This window comes from Epinephelus moara, chromosome 11 (genome assembly GCF_006386435.1).
Source record: "Epinephelus moara isolate mb chromosome 11, YSFRI_EMoa_1.0, whole genome shotgun sequence".
Lineage (NCBI taxonomy): Eukaryota > Metazoa > Chordata > Actinopteri > Perciformes > Serranidae > Epinephelus > Epinephelus moara.
The window spans coordinates 28,557,494-28,570,490 of NC_065516.1; the positions used below are offsets into that span (position 1 = coordinate 28,557,494).

At 39.0% G+C, this 12,997-nt stretch overlaps 1 protein-coding gene across 1 annotated transcript in view; it reads right to left on the reverse strand.

The window, feature by feature from the left end:
- LOC126397392 (NEDD4-like E3 ubiquitin-protein ligase WWP1) overlaps positions 1–7,203 on the reverse strand; it is a 40,550-nt gene extending 33,347 nt beyond the window's left edge. The window contains exon 1 of the mRNA XM_050056120.1: positions 6,930–7,203. The gene's annotated coding sequence lies outside the window, so the exon portion shown is untranslated. The remainder of the gene's footprint in view (positions 1–6,929) is intronic.
- Positions 7,204–12,997: the final 5,794 nt, after the last annotated feature.

The window sequence follows — 12,997 nt, forward strand, 5'->3', positions numbered from 1 at the left end:
TATTTTAAATGGTTCGGCTCGCAAAAACGGAATTAAAATAAAACAAAATAAAATAAAATAATATCCTGCGCCCAATAATTCGGTACAGGGTCGTGCCGAACCGAAAGTCGCGTACCGAACGGTTCGACACAAATACATGTACCGTTACGGCCCTATTGTTTACACAACCTCTCTTGCTCTCCCTCTGCCATTTTCCGCACACTGTTTTTGAAATCTTCCACGATTACCTGCCCCTCGGATTATTCGTAGTTCACCTACTTGACTGGCTCATGGAGTGAATAGAGGAGAGGAGGGGAGGGGCGGTATTGCGCATGCAGAAGTCAATATAACATCTCCAGGTATCCGTAACCAAAAATTGTTTACACTCGATTTAATTAATTTTGAAATCGTTTGACCTCAAAATCATAATCGCGATCACCGGACAATTAATTGCACAGCTTTAATTATTATTATCTAATAATATACAATACTGCGATAATTTTATATTGTAGAAGATATTTCTTTTTTGCATCATAAAATGGGCCAATACAAATTTGTCATCAAATTTTTTTTTTGCTTATAGCGCTAAGAGGAAAACAAACAATACAAAAAAATTAATCATCAGATCATCAACAAAGCCGTTCTAAATGATTACTTTCATTAATGCAAATTGATTACAGTATGAGTAGAATGATTATTATACTACATTATACTATATTGAATAGAGATGCACGATATTGGATTTTTTTTGCCAATAGCCGATATACCAATAACAAGTTATTTGGACAATAAACGATATCAGTATATCCACTTTCTTCCCCCACCTAATTTTATGTGACCATCAAGTCTATTCTGTAGTGGAATTAGCATCATATTATGCATGCATACTCTTATCGTGATGGCCCACAAGCAGATGGAGACAGGAAATAGAATGCTTTTCAATGTATGTAATATTTACCCATTGTGTAAAATAAGAAAAAGCATGTTGGTCGATGCTGATAGATTATTTTAAAGTCAATATCAGCTGATACCGATGACATGCCTATATTATCATGTATCCCTAATATTGTACTGAACTGTTATCTTAACTATACACAGCAAAACCTGTCTTGATCATGGACGCTGCAAAATTGTGATGCATGTGATGAAAAAATGCTCTTTAATTTATTTTTATTTTTTTTAAATATTTTTGGGGGCATTTTCAGCCTTTATTTGATAGGACAGACAAGCGTGAAGGGGGGAGAGAGAGAGGGAGTGACATGCAGCAAAGGGCCGCAGGCTGGAGTCGAACCTGGGCCGCTGCAGCAACAGCCTTGTACATGGGGCGCCTGCTCTACCACTAAGCCACCAACGCCCCAAAATGCTCTTTAAAATTGATGCAATCTGTAGATAGTAAATTAAGTTGTCCACATTCAACTGATATTAATAAAAACTGAATATGTCTTTGAGAGTTGTCTAACTTCTTTTGTCAGCAGTGACAATAACATCATCCTGATCACCACCGTTCAGGCATGCAAGCCTCCTCCACAGCAACCACGAGAACAAAAACAAGACAACAGGATGAAGACAACATGCCTATTAATTGTCAGAGTCTCAGCTCCAGGAGTCACTACATCCACTGTTTCCTGATCTAGTACCAAGCTTCTAATTAGGACCAAGCATTTTCTGATATGATTTAATGACTACAGCACCAGGTTGACACATAGGCTGGTTGATCACTCAACATGGACCGCAAGTTGGAGCAGGCAGCTTTTAAGGAGCTTAGGAAGAACCCTATTAAGAAGATAGGGACAGTTCATACCAGAATTAACTGATCAGTGTGCAGGCTACGGTGTAGATAGAGACAAAAATTATTCATGTCAGCAGCACAGTGCAAGGCACAGCTAAGTCTGCTATCTTGCTTCTCCCAAAGTTTTATACCAATTGAGTTCACTAGGGATCTGCTAGGTTAATCAGACTTTTAAAAGTAAAAGCTCTCAGCCCAAGTTAAAGTTAACTTTATATAGCTCTATGAGGGAACAAAGCTCAAGGAGCACTGAAATCTATCACTGAGCAAAAAAACTGATTCCTGACGGTAAGGACACCAACCATACAGAGCAAGGGGTAGAAATGATGGGATGGGACAAAGTCCAGCAGTCATCTGCCATCATTCTGAAGGATCTTCTTGACAAATCAACAATGAACACAGCCAGGCAACAGACTGACCCCAGATTCCCCTGGTACTGCTTATATGGACTGACTGACACCTGGATGGACAGGTTTTATATATGCTGTGTAAAATATGCTACACTATGAGGCATATTTACCTCATTTAAATCAACGGCCCTACTCCTGTAACTGAGATGAACAAAACCCAGTCAGTAGTATTTCAATGAAAAATGCATCCTACCTAGGGACTGCCCAATCTAGCTATTATCTTGCTAGATAATAATCAAGTGCAAATATGGTTGACAACTTGCAGACAATTTGTGCTTTAAGAAAAACAGCTCTGCCTTATGGCTTTCCAAAGTGTCGTTTAACTGTAATTATCAATTTAGCAAATCAGCTCGGGGCATCCCAACTGAAGTCACTAAATGTGCCTAAAGCATGAATGTGGAATAGCAGAACCTGAGGTGTAATTTAATAAAGAGCCTTATGAATAAAAATATATTTACTGAAACAAGGAAACAAACATGGGATCAACATTTGCCAGAAAAAGACACATAAATTAGAGTGCCAATATGAAGACAGACAATCCCTAAACAGGGTCATAAGGGCATTTGATCATTGAGTTATATAATTAAATGCAATCCTAATGATATTTGCATACCATATCAGAGGCCATGACATGTTAATTCCTGTTTTCCGTGCATTTGTCTGATAATGCATGACACATGGCAAACAGCATCTAAACTCAGTCTGCTCTCCTCCCCTTAAATGCGAAGATGTGAAGACAACCAGCCGTGTACAGAGATGGGATGTGACAAATTGATGTATGAAAGACTTCTGGACACTTAACCACAGCCAGCACATTAGTCATACACAAGTATCTGCAGAAGATAGTGTCCATTAAGTAATTTAGTGAATACACTTTGAAATGCACTGCATCACACAGCCCCAGACAGCTGGGAAAACCCAACAACAACTATTTCAACATGATCATCAGAAATTCTACCAAAAAAAAAAAAAGAAAAAGCCTTCAAGCTCTCAGCTGCTCACCAGCTCTCGGCTACATTGCATTCTGTATAAGGCCTGAAATAGCATTTTCCCAAGTATGCAATTTTACTTACTGGACTGGCCAGGCCTTTTCATTTCCTAGTTAGACCTAAATATGCCAGGTTTACATTAGACTTACACTATGAGGATCTAACTCAATTCTTCTGAAGGTTTTCTCGTAGGTAAAGGCCAAGACACACCAAAGTGACATCAAGGAACTGGTAGCAACGAACTCCAACTGTTGTGTCACCTCATGTTGCCTGTGTCTTGTTCAAAGAGTTGCACATAGACACACTTCCAAGACTCCAGGCAACAGCCAACTAGCATGTACATTCTGCGCCCATGTGAGAGTTAATAACTCTCCATACCAGCAGGCGGCGGTAGTCTGTATTCGTCATTTATAAAGAAACCAGGAGACTGACAGAGTGGAATCAATATGCTAGTTAGCACGTTAAAAACATAACCCATTGTTGAAAGAACAAATTATATTTACAGTGCACTAACAAACAATAACACAACAATTATGTACCATTTCTGCTAAAGAGCTAAGTGGCAAGAAAAAATAATCCTACTTAATATAACAAGTTGTCTCGATCCTACGCCCTCTTGACTTAAGTCATCTGTTTACTGTCCTCACTTCTGTTTCGCTTCTCGCACGCACACTGAGCTGAACTGCCAATCAGAGTGATTTCTCTCACAGACGAGAATCCAGTGAAAAACAGCTGACTAGGACTAGCACTTACAGTGCAGGAAACACTGCAAAAACTGGGGAGACAGAGGCTCAGACAGCCCAACAGTGACCAACAGCCAACCATCTCATTGATGTGCAAGAGAAAACAAAAATGTAACAGGCAAGGAAGGGGGGTCTTTGCACTCTAAAGACAGCATGTCTGAAGAAGAGCTGCAACAATTAGTCATCTAACTGATTAGTCAATCAACAGGAAATTAACTGGCAACAGTTTTGGTCATCAATCAAATGTTTAAGTCATTTTTTAAAGCACAAAAGTAAGTAGTTTCACCTTTTCCCATTTTCTTTGAAACTTATTAGGCATTTTTCTCAAACAAACAAATAACCACAAAAGTAATCTGCAGTTTAATCTTAAAATGAAAGTAACTTTTATTTTTAGACTTTGTTTAAATCTAGGGCCCTTAGCTTCCCATCTTGCTTTGATCAGCACATTCAGAGGTCTTAATACAGCATTTTTATTGCCTGTTTTCCTTTAAGTTATAATTTCAATGGCTTCAAGTCCAAGAGATAATAAACATTAGATATGAGGGATCGTCACATGGTGCGGTGTGAAAAGCACAACTCTGGCTTGATAAGTGCAATTTGCACAATAATATTTAATCTTGAACTGACTGCCTATCCTCTTACTCTGTCTAATGTACTGGTCGGATTTCAGTTGTATTTGCTTGTCACCAGCTAGCACCCTACTGTCAGACAATGCACTTAATATCTTGTGGTGCATATGTGTTTGTGAGTCTGCATAAAGGCCAAAGCTTCTTTAGGAGAGGTTGTTGTTGACAGAGCTTAAAAACTAGGCTCATATGATGAGTATTAAGGTTCTCTAATTTCACACACATAACAATTTACACACCGACATGGACCCTTAGGCCCACATACACAGTATTAGAGTTGACTGCACTGGAATACATCTGGGCAGACGATGATGTCGGGGGGGTGTTCGCTTACATGAACAGGATTGAAGTCGCCTTTCAAGCAAACAACTCAGCTCCACAAAACTGGGCAAAAAAACAAGTCATAACCTCAGTGACAGAAAACAAGACTAAGCCATAACACACTCTAGTCTTGTTGTCATTTTTTGTATTTATATAAAAATAACAAAAACCTTTCACATCAAGCACATTCAGAATTTAATTTTATAACAACAAGAGGCAGGTGAAGCTTAATTTATTCTTGCCAGAAGTTTTGATCACATAGGGTTTCAGAGCTGACCATTAGGTGCCCGAATTTGCGATAGTTGCATGGTTCATTCTACGTAATGCGTCAGCAATGGTGCTTGCAATTTCCCCGCATACTGTAAAGGCTGGTTGAACGTTAAGTAAATAGCAGTCTTTAACCTAGCACCACTTCCATCTCCACAACAATCAGGAGCTGTTAAATCCTCACAACGTTTCTTTACGGTGGCATGACACTCTGACTTCACACAGTGGCGGCAGGCTACAACTCAGACTTGCCCCACAGCTGCTTTCTTGCCTTTCAAAGGTCAATATGAGTGAGTGTGTGTGTATGTGTGACAGAGAGAGACAGGCCGAGAAAAAACACAAACAAGTAGATTTCAGAGCCAGACAGCAAAACTTGCTGCTCAAGTGACACCTTCCTGAAAGCAATTCCCTCCCACAGTGGCACCAATATATACAGTATATGACAGTCTGAGCTGTCAAACCATTGTTCATACTTGAGACAGCAGGGTGCTCACTAATGTTCCTGAAATACAATCACCAAGACAGCATAGAAAATTCTGATCAGCCACTGAAACAAATAAGTCATGTTTGACCATTTTTATTTGAGGCTGAGCATATCCACAGAGAGGGAATTGAAGAAAACTGAGCCTAACCTTTGATGATATGGATTCCCATCAGGTATCAGTTGAGCTCAAGTACACAATGTTAGTCCTATGGCACATTGTGCTCAAAATGATCTGCCTTTGTCAGTCAAGGACTGACAGTCACTGTCCAAGTGTTATGTTGTTCTTGTTCAGTATTTATAGCTGGGGTGCTACTGATATGATGATGATATAGTGCTGTATTAAAAAGCAGTGTGCTTGATACCAGGCCTTTGTTTACCTATAGTGTGCATGGGCAAAGACACTCATTATTGACAGCAAATGTCAACTCCAAAAGTTGGAGGAAAACATTGTTTTTTCAGATATCAAGTTTCAAGTTTCAGTAAACATGACCATGGATTAATGGATTGATAAGGAGCTGATTGTTATCACTCTCAAATCATACTGAAGCCATATGCTAACAACACCTTGTCGATATCTATAACGCAAACACTTATCACACACAAACACTGATATGGTTAACGAACATTAGCTAACTTTTGACAATCTACTGACATGCTAACGTTTATGCTAGCTCACAAAGTACGAATAACATTACAGACAGCGGCCTTCGGATAGTAATATCCTCCATCTGAGTCAATGATTAGTAATCTCATATTTGCACCAGACATATCACATAGGTACAGAATCTGTCAGATAAGGCTGGCTAACGTCATGTAGCCATGTCGTAGCCTCTACCACTTGCAACGAAAGCTGAAGTCAGCTAGCTAGCCTTCAATAAGCTAGCCCGCTAGCCTCAGAAAACAAATCCCAGTTTTAGTGTTACGTGTTTGAGTTACTAGCTTGCCGCTAATGTTAGCTGACTATCCTTCTAACTACACTTATGATATCTAACTGTCTAGCCACATGAAATACTCAATGTGTTTGTTTAATCTTCTAACGTTAGCTGTACAACTTGCAGTGAGGCAGACACGGCTAGTTTAGCAAGCTAACGCTACAAACTTAACTAGCCAGTTAGCTACTATCCTATTGCTGCCTGCTAGCCGGCTTGCTAACGTATTTAACGTTACTTAGCAGCTTTGCTAACGTTAGTTGTCCGCCATCATATAGCTAGTCAAACAGTTTGGTTGGATGTAGAAGACAGACTTGTAAAATAACGTTATCAGTTTTGACATTACGACAGAGTCGTTCGTAACGGTTTAAGTTAGATAAGCAGTCGTGTTTTACCCTGTCCGTTGATCCGCTCCTTTCCTACTCTCTGCGTCTCTGCGGCTCTAACCTTACGGTTGTCGGTAAATTGCCCAACCGTATAGGCCCCACAGTCTGCTACGGTTCTCTTGCCATCTCTGTGCAGAAGCTTCCGAACAGCAAACACACTCGGGCGACAGGCGCGCCACCCCAAATATTGCTGTGTAATAACACGGGACACGACAGATAGCCCTCTGAGTCAATACCGTGGATGTACAAGATAATGTTGTTATTGCACAGCTTCGCCACCCGGGTCATTTGATGGACAGTTAGACCAGACCATAATGTACTTTTCCTGTGCTCATCATCTACAAGTGTAATTTAAATATTCATGATGTGTGTAGTTTTTTGTTTGTTTTTTTTTTACAGTGCACAAACCAAGATTCTTGTTTACTTGACAAAGTTAGCATTCCTATATGTCATGTGATTTGTTTTCTTATCAATATTTTTCAAAGTTCTGTTATAGATATTTATTTGTGAATGTATTATATTTTTTTGTTATTTCTGCAGCAATGTTGCTCTTCACGTTTTTGTTTTTATGTCGCCTTGCTTGTACTTTGTCCTTTTAAAATTGTAAATCTTTAACCTTTGCTGTATTTTTATTACACTGTAAAGCACATTGAATTGCCAATTGGCTATACAGAAAAAAATGTCCTGACTTGCCTTTCTGTCTCTCCCTCTCTTCATATATAATTTGTCATATGGATTACTGTACATTTATTATGTTGATCTATTCTGTACACACAACATCCATTGCACTTCTGTCCATCCATCTTCCTGAGGTTTCTACCATTTTTCCCAATTAAAGTTTTTGTTTTTTTTGTTGTTGGCGAGTTTTTCCTTATCTGCTGTGAGGGTCCCAGGACAGAGGGATGTTGTATGCTGTGAAGCCCTCTGAGGCAAACTGTGACCTGTGATATTGGGCTTTATAAATAAAATTGACTTGAATTGAAAGTTACCTACATAAAACAATCATCCAAGTAGTTCTCCCCTAGTATGTCTCTTCTTTTCTAACACTCGGCAAGCGGGCAAATAAGCAATTTCTCAAAATGTAAAACAATTTATTTAACTAGAAAAGCACTCAGAGTGCAGACCTCCACCAAGTAGGTGATATTCCCTCCCCCTCTGCATCAGATTTTGCAGCCTGCATCACAATTAGGTTATTTGCATCACTATTATTATTAGGTTATATATGCCTTCACCATGGAGACACTGTGGTGTATTTATTTCGTTTTTATTTTGTACCAACACAGAATATAATATGTTGTTTTGTATTTTCCGCTTTCTTTTTTTCCAACACAGAACATTAATTTCAGCTTTAGAATTACAACATTTAGCAAGTAGAACTAGACGTGCTTTCTGGCCACCAGATGGCGCTATTTTCACCATCTTTAGAAATTGGAATTGCTGCTGAGGCTGTCAGATGATAGATTTTATTTATTATTTTATCCCCTTTGCTTCAACCAATCACCACCAAAATTGTATCATCTGTTCCTTGTCCCATTTTCCACCTTTCCTGAAAATTTCATCAAAATCCGTTCATAACTTTTTGAGGTATTTTGCAGACAAACAAACAGACAAACAAACAAACAGACAAACAGACCAATGCCGGCGAAAACATAACCTCCTTGGCGGAGGTAATAACAGAGACAGAGGGATGTTGTATGCTGTGAAGCCGTCTGAGGCAAACTGTGACCTGTGATATTGGGCTTTATAAATAAAATTGAATTGCCTTGTCTATTCAGTAGACCAGGGATACTCAACTTCCTTTTCCCAGGGCCCACTTTCGAAAGCGACAGGAGCCCTGCTCAGCCCTGACCTCTGATGGGGGGTCAGTGCGGTCCTCCCCTGGCACTATATTGATAGACAGTCTCTATTTTGATGGGGTTTTATGCACTCTGACACATTATTAAAAGAAAAAAAAAATCCCATTGTGAATCAATGCATTTTCATTATGAATTATAAAATGGTCATCAGGCTACCTGGCACCCTATTGCGGGCCAGATTTGGCCCACGGGCTGTAAGTGAACTGCAGTGGGCTATACCTTGTACAGCGGTTCCCAACCTGTGTATCAGGATCCTAAGGGGTCAAAGATAAATCTGAGGGGTCACCAGATGATAATAGACATTTCCATTGTCAAAAACTGTGTTTATTTTATTTTCTTTTTTCCCCAGTGATGAAATACCGGATACCTTTACCCCTCTGGCAGTAAAAATCATTCCAAACAAACCATCTCAAGAAGTATGAGACTAAAGACCGTAATCTTATTGTTTTTCCCCCCCATTTTCCCTCTTTTAATAATGGTATGCTGTGTGACAGCTCAGATGACGTTTAGACTTGTTCTACAATCTGGTTATGTTCTGATCTTCCAGCTGGTACGATTTTTTGTGTTTTTTGTCTGTAAATCAAAGGACACAAGTGTGTGGAGGTGACAGTTTTAATTAAAAAGTATTCCCAAACTTAGTTCAATAATAGTTACTTTTCACAATTGGTTTCCAGTGAGCCAAATATCCTTAAGGCAACAAGCAGCAGATGATTAAAGAGTAAATACTGATCTATCTTAAGGGGTCACAAGTCAGGTGCCCAACAGGATAAATTAACTTTTATCTTCAAATGTATTTATCTAATATGTAATGGATGATGACTTATATTCACATTGCTATTCTTACATAACATTTATTAGGGGGACTCCACACACGCAGACATTTTTGCACTTCTGGTGTAATTTGTTTTCAGTCAGAGGCACTAAGATGCTCTTTATGGCTGCTTTAGAGGCTGCTGTTGTGGTCTGGCATACGTAATAATCACGATTCTATGCACCTCACACATCATCAGCCCAGGACGATTGTCTGTTTTGGGTCTTTCAGCATCAGATGCCCAGTAGAAGCTTGGCATGGCATATGTAAGCTCCAATTTGAGGTTTGTAATCCACAGTTACACTGAGGTTTATACATTAGTCTGGCAAGTATTGGACCACAATACCGGGACAGTTTTTTTATTATAACTGATGGCTCTTAATTGTTAGACTTTCTGTGTTCTCCCTCCAAAATCACTAACATCTTCTCTCATCTAAAGCCTGTGTCTAAGAATAATCCATTTGCAAATCTTGACCAAGATTTGTGTGGTTGAGAGCACACTTTTGTAGAGGCCAGAAGAATGAAACCAGATTGGAAGTAATGAGAGGGAAGCCCTTTACTATAGGCCATAATCTTCTTTTTTTCTCCCCCATTTTCCCTCTTTTAATAATGGTATGCTGTGTGACAGCTCAACTGAAGTTTAGACTTGTTCTATGATGTTTTTATGTTTTGATCTTCCAGCTGGTATGATTTTTTCTTACAATAGTCACATTCCATTGAGTGTAAATGCATCCAGAGATTTTCTCAACCCTTCATATAGAAATAGATTCATTGTCTGTTAATCAAAGGACACAAGTGTGTGGAGGTGACAGTTTTGATTAAAAAGTGTTCCCAAACTCAGTTCAATAATAGTTACGTTACACCACTGGTTTCCAGTGAGCTAAATATCCTTAAGGCAACAAGCAGCAGAACATTTCATACGTCACTGTTGTCTTATATGGAATATATTAAGGAACAATTTGTTCAGTTCCCTTCTCATCATTCTTCACTTCTACAAATAAACTACTGATGTTTACTCTCACCAGATTTCTTTTGACTTTGTATATAGTGGCCCATATCCAGTTGAAATTAATTATTAAACACAGTGTCTTAGAACATCAGAGCAAAAAGGCTGGAAACTGAGTTTTAAAAGCCAGACATTGTTGAATCATATTTGCTGAGGTAATAATATAGATCAGTGATGATAGTGAACCTGAGTAGATACAGTAATATTGATTTGTGCAGTGTGATAGTAAAAATCTTTGCTGCAAAACCAAGGTGGTTATGTCTGTAAGTGATGCGCCAGACTTGCATTTGAGGATGTTTTTAGCAATTGCACATACTAATATTATAAACTAGGCAGGCAGATATTTTGATGTGTAATTGCAGGAAAAGCACAGGTGTTACTGATGACATTGTTAATGGCTCTATTCCGTATAGGAGCAATATTTTTCAAGGCCCTGGTATTGAGCATGCTGGCTCCCTGCCCTGGCATGGCTGACACTTAAACTGAGCTGAGCCATTGTTAATGTCATTAGGTATACCTGTGTTTTTCCCACTATGACCAGTTAAAATGTCTGCAATGAAAAAGGCCATCCTGGACTTAATTCAATCACATCCATCTCTCAGACAGTGAAATGAACAGCTTAGATGACTACAGTTATAAAAAGGTATGCCTATTCATTTGTTGAGACATTGAAAGTTTCAGTGACTGGTCCATAACCTTCACGGGCCTCTTTACGGGCAGCTGTCCTCAAGTGGTTCTAGTTTTTGGGACGACTTCTAGCTCAACCGATAGAGTGTACTACCCATGCAGGCCGAGTCCTTGCAGCAGTCAATGTTCACTTCCAACCTGTGGCCCTTTGCTACATGTCATCCCTTTCTCTCTGCCCCCCTTTCTGTCGTTCTTGAGCTGTCCTTCAATAAAGCCAAAAAGCCCCAAAAAAATCCTAGAGAAAAAAGACAGCTCTAGTTTTTCCAGATACCCTGACCTGAAGCAGGATAAAACCATGTTTTTTTCTCCATAACTTCGATATGTGCCCTTTATGAAATTAATGGTTGTAACAAAAACATTTTATGCAGCAAAATACAGCCAAAAATGATGACACACCCTCTTGAGATGGCGTGGGGAGGATGTGCCCTGTGGCTGTAAGAGTCTTCATCAGGGTGTAAAATGCAGTGGAAACAGGTGTGCAATTAAAGATCTCATGTAAGGGTCATGTGCCAAAGGTGTTTTTTTTTTGAGGGAAATTCAATTTTTTCACTCCGTTGTCAATTACACACAGGTCCGAAATACACACACATGCACAAACAGGACCTATACATGCACTAAGTGGAGAGATGTCAGAGGATGGACCGGCGTCACCTCGGCAGTGCCCAGGAGGTGAACTGGCACCTCTCCAGCTACCAGTCCACACTCCATATTTGGTCCGGATGGGGGCTTGAACAGCCCTACTAATACGTAAATAAATCACTCTCAAGTTACTCTGTTTTTTCTTACATTATACCGTCACCTCGTGTTTTTGAACAAGTGTTAGTGAGGTTGAACCCATGAGTGTTTTTATACACTCTCTTTTAAGTGTACAATATTACTGATGACATGTTTTTATTACTGGGGGTGATCCTTAATAAGCCCTGTGAAGTTTTCCTGTCTTTGAATATTTAGGTTTAACTTAAACCCCACTGCCAAATCATTTTGTTAGTTATCATGAGTTATACACTTTATAAATATTTCAATTTTATACAGGTTATAAGTTTGTTGTCCGTTCACACAAATTGTTTTTTGTCCTTGTCATATGTACTATATTTTTCAGTTTCTGCCACTTTATGTGCAGGTTTGTCACAACATTTAACAATTTTTATTTTATTTCACTGTTGTTTTCTTTCTTTTTATTTGACATTTAACCTTTTTTCTTGTTACTTAATATGCTAATCATTTAGAGTATATATTTATGTCGTTTTAATTTGCAGTCTCTGTCAATGTGGGGGTTTTTTTTTGTCTAGAAGGGCTGTACCAGTATATCATGTGACCTGTGTGACATGACTCTCACATGAGTTCTTAAATTGCACACCTGTTTCCAGTGCACTTTACACCCTGATGAAGAATTTTTATTGGAAACGTGTTGGTTATCCATATATTTACAACTACAGTCAGAGTGCCTTGGATGCATTTTTGGACCGTCTGCCTATACTATGGACTTTTACACTAAGAGAGCTGGCCAGTCGTTGTTTTTTATCTTTAATGGGAAATCAGGGTTCCAAAAAAGTAAAGAAAGAAAGGAAAGGAAGGGAAAGAAAGCAAACTGACTTAAAAAAAATTAAAAAGGTGCATGAGAGAGACATGAGTCAAGAGAGGAGGATGCTACACCCCTGTTCACAATCAGTACAGTACATTAAAATGCATCACTTTGGGTGGCTCAGAGAAAACTACA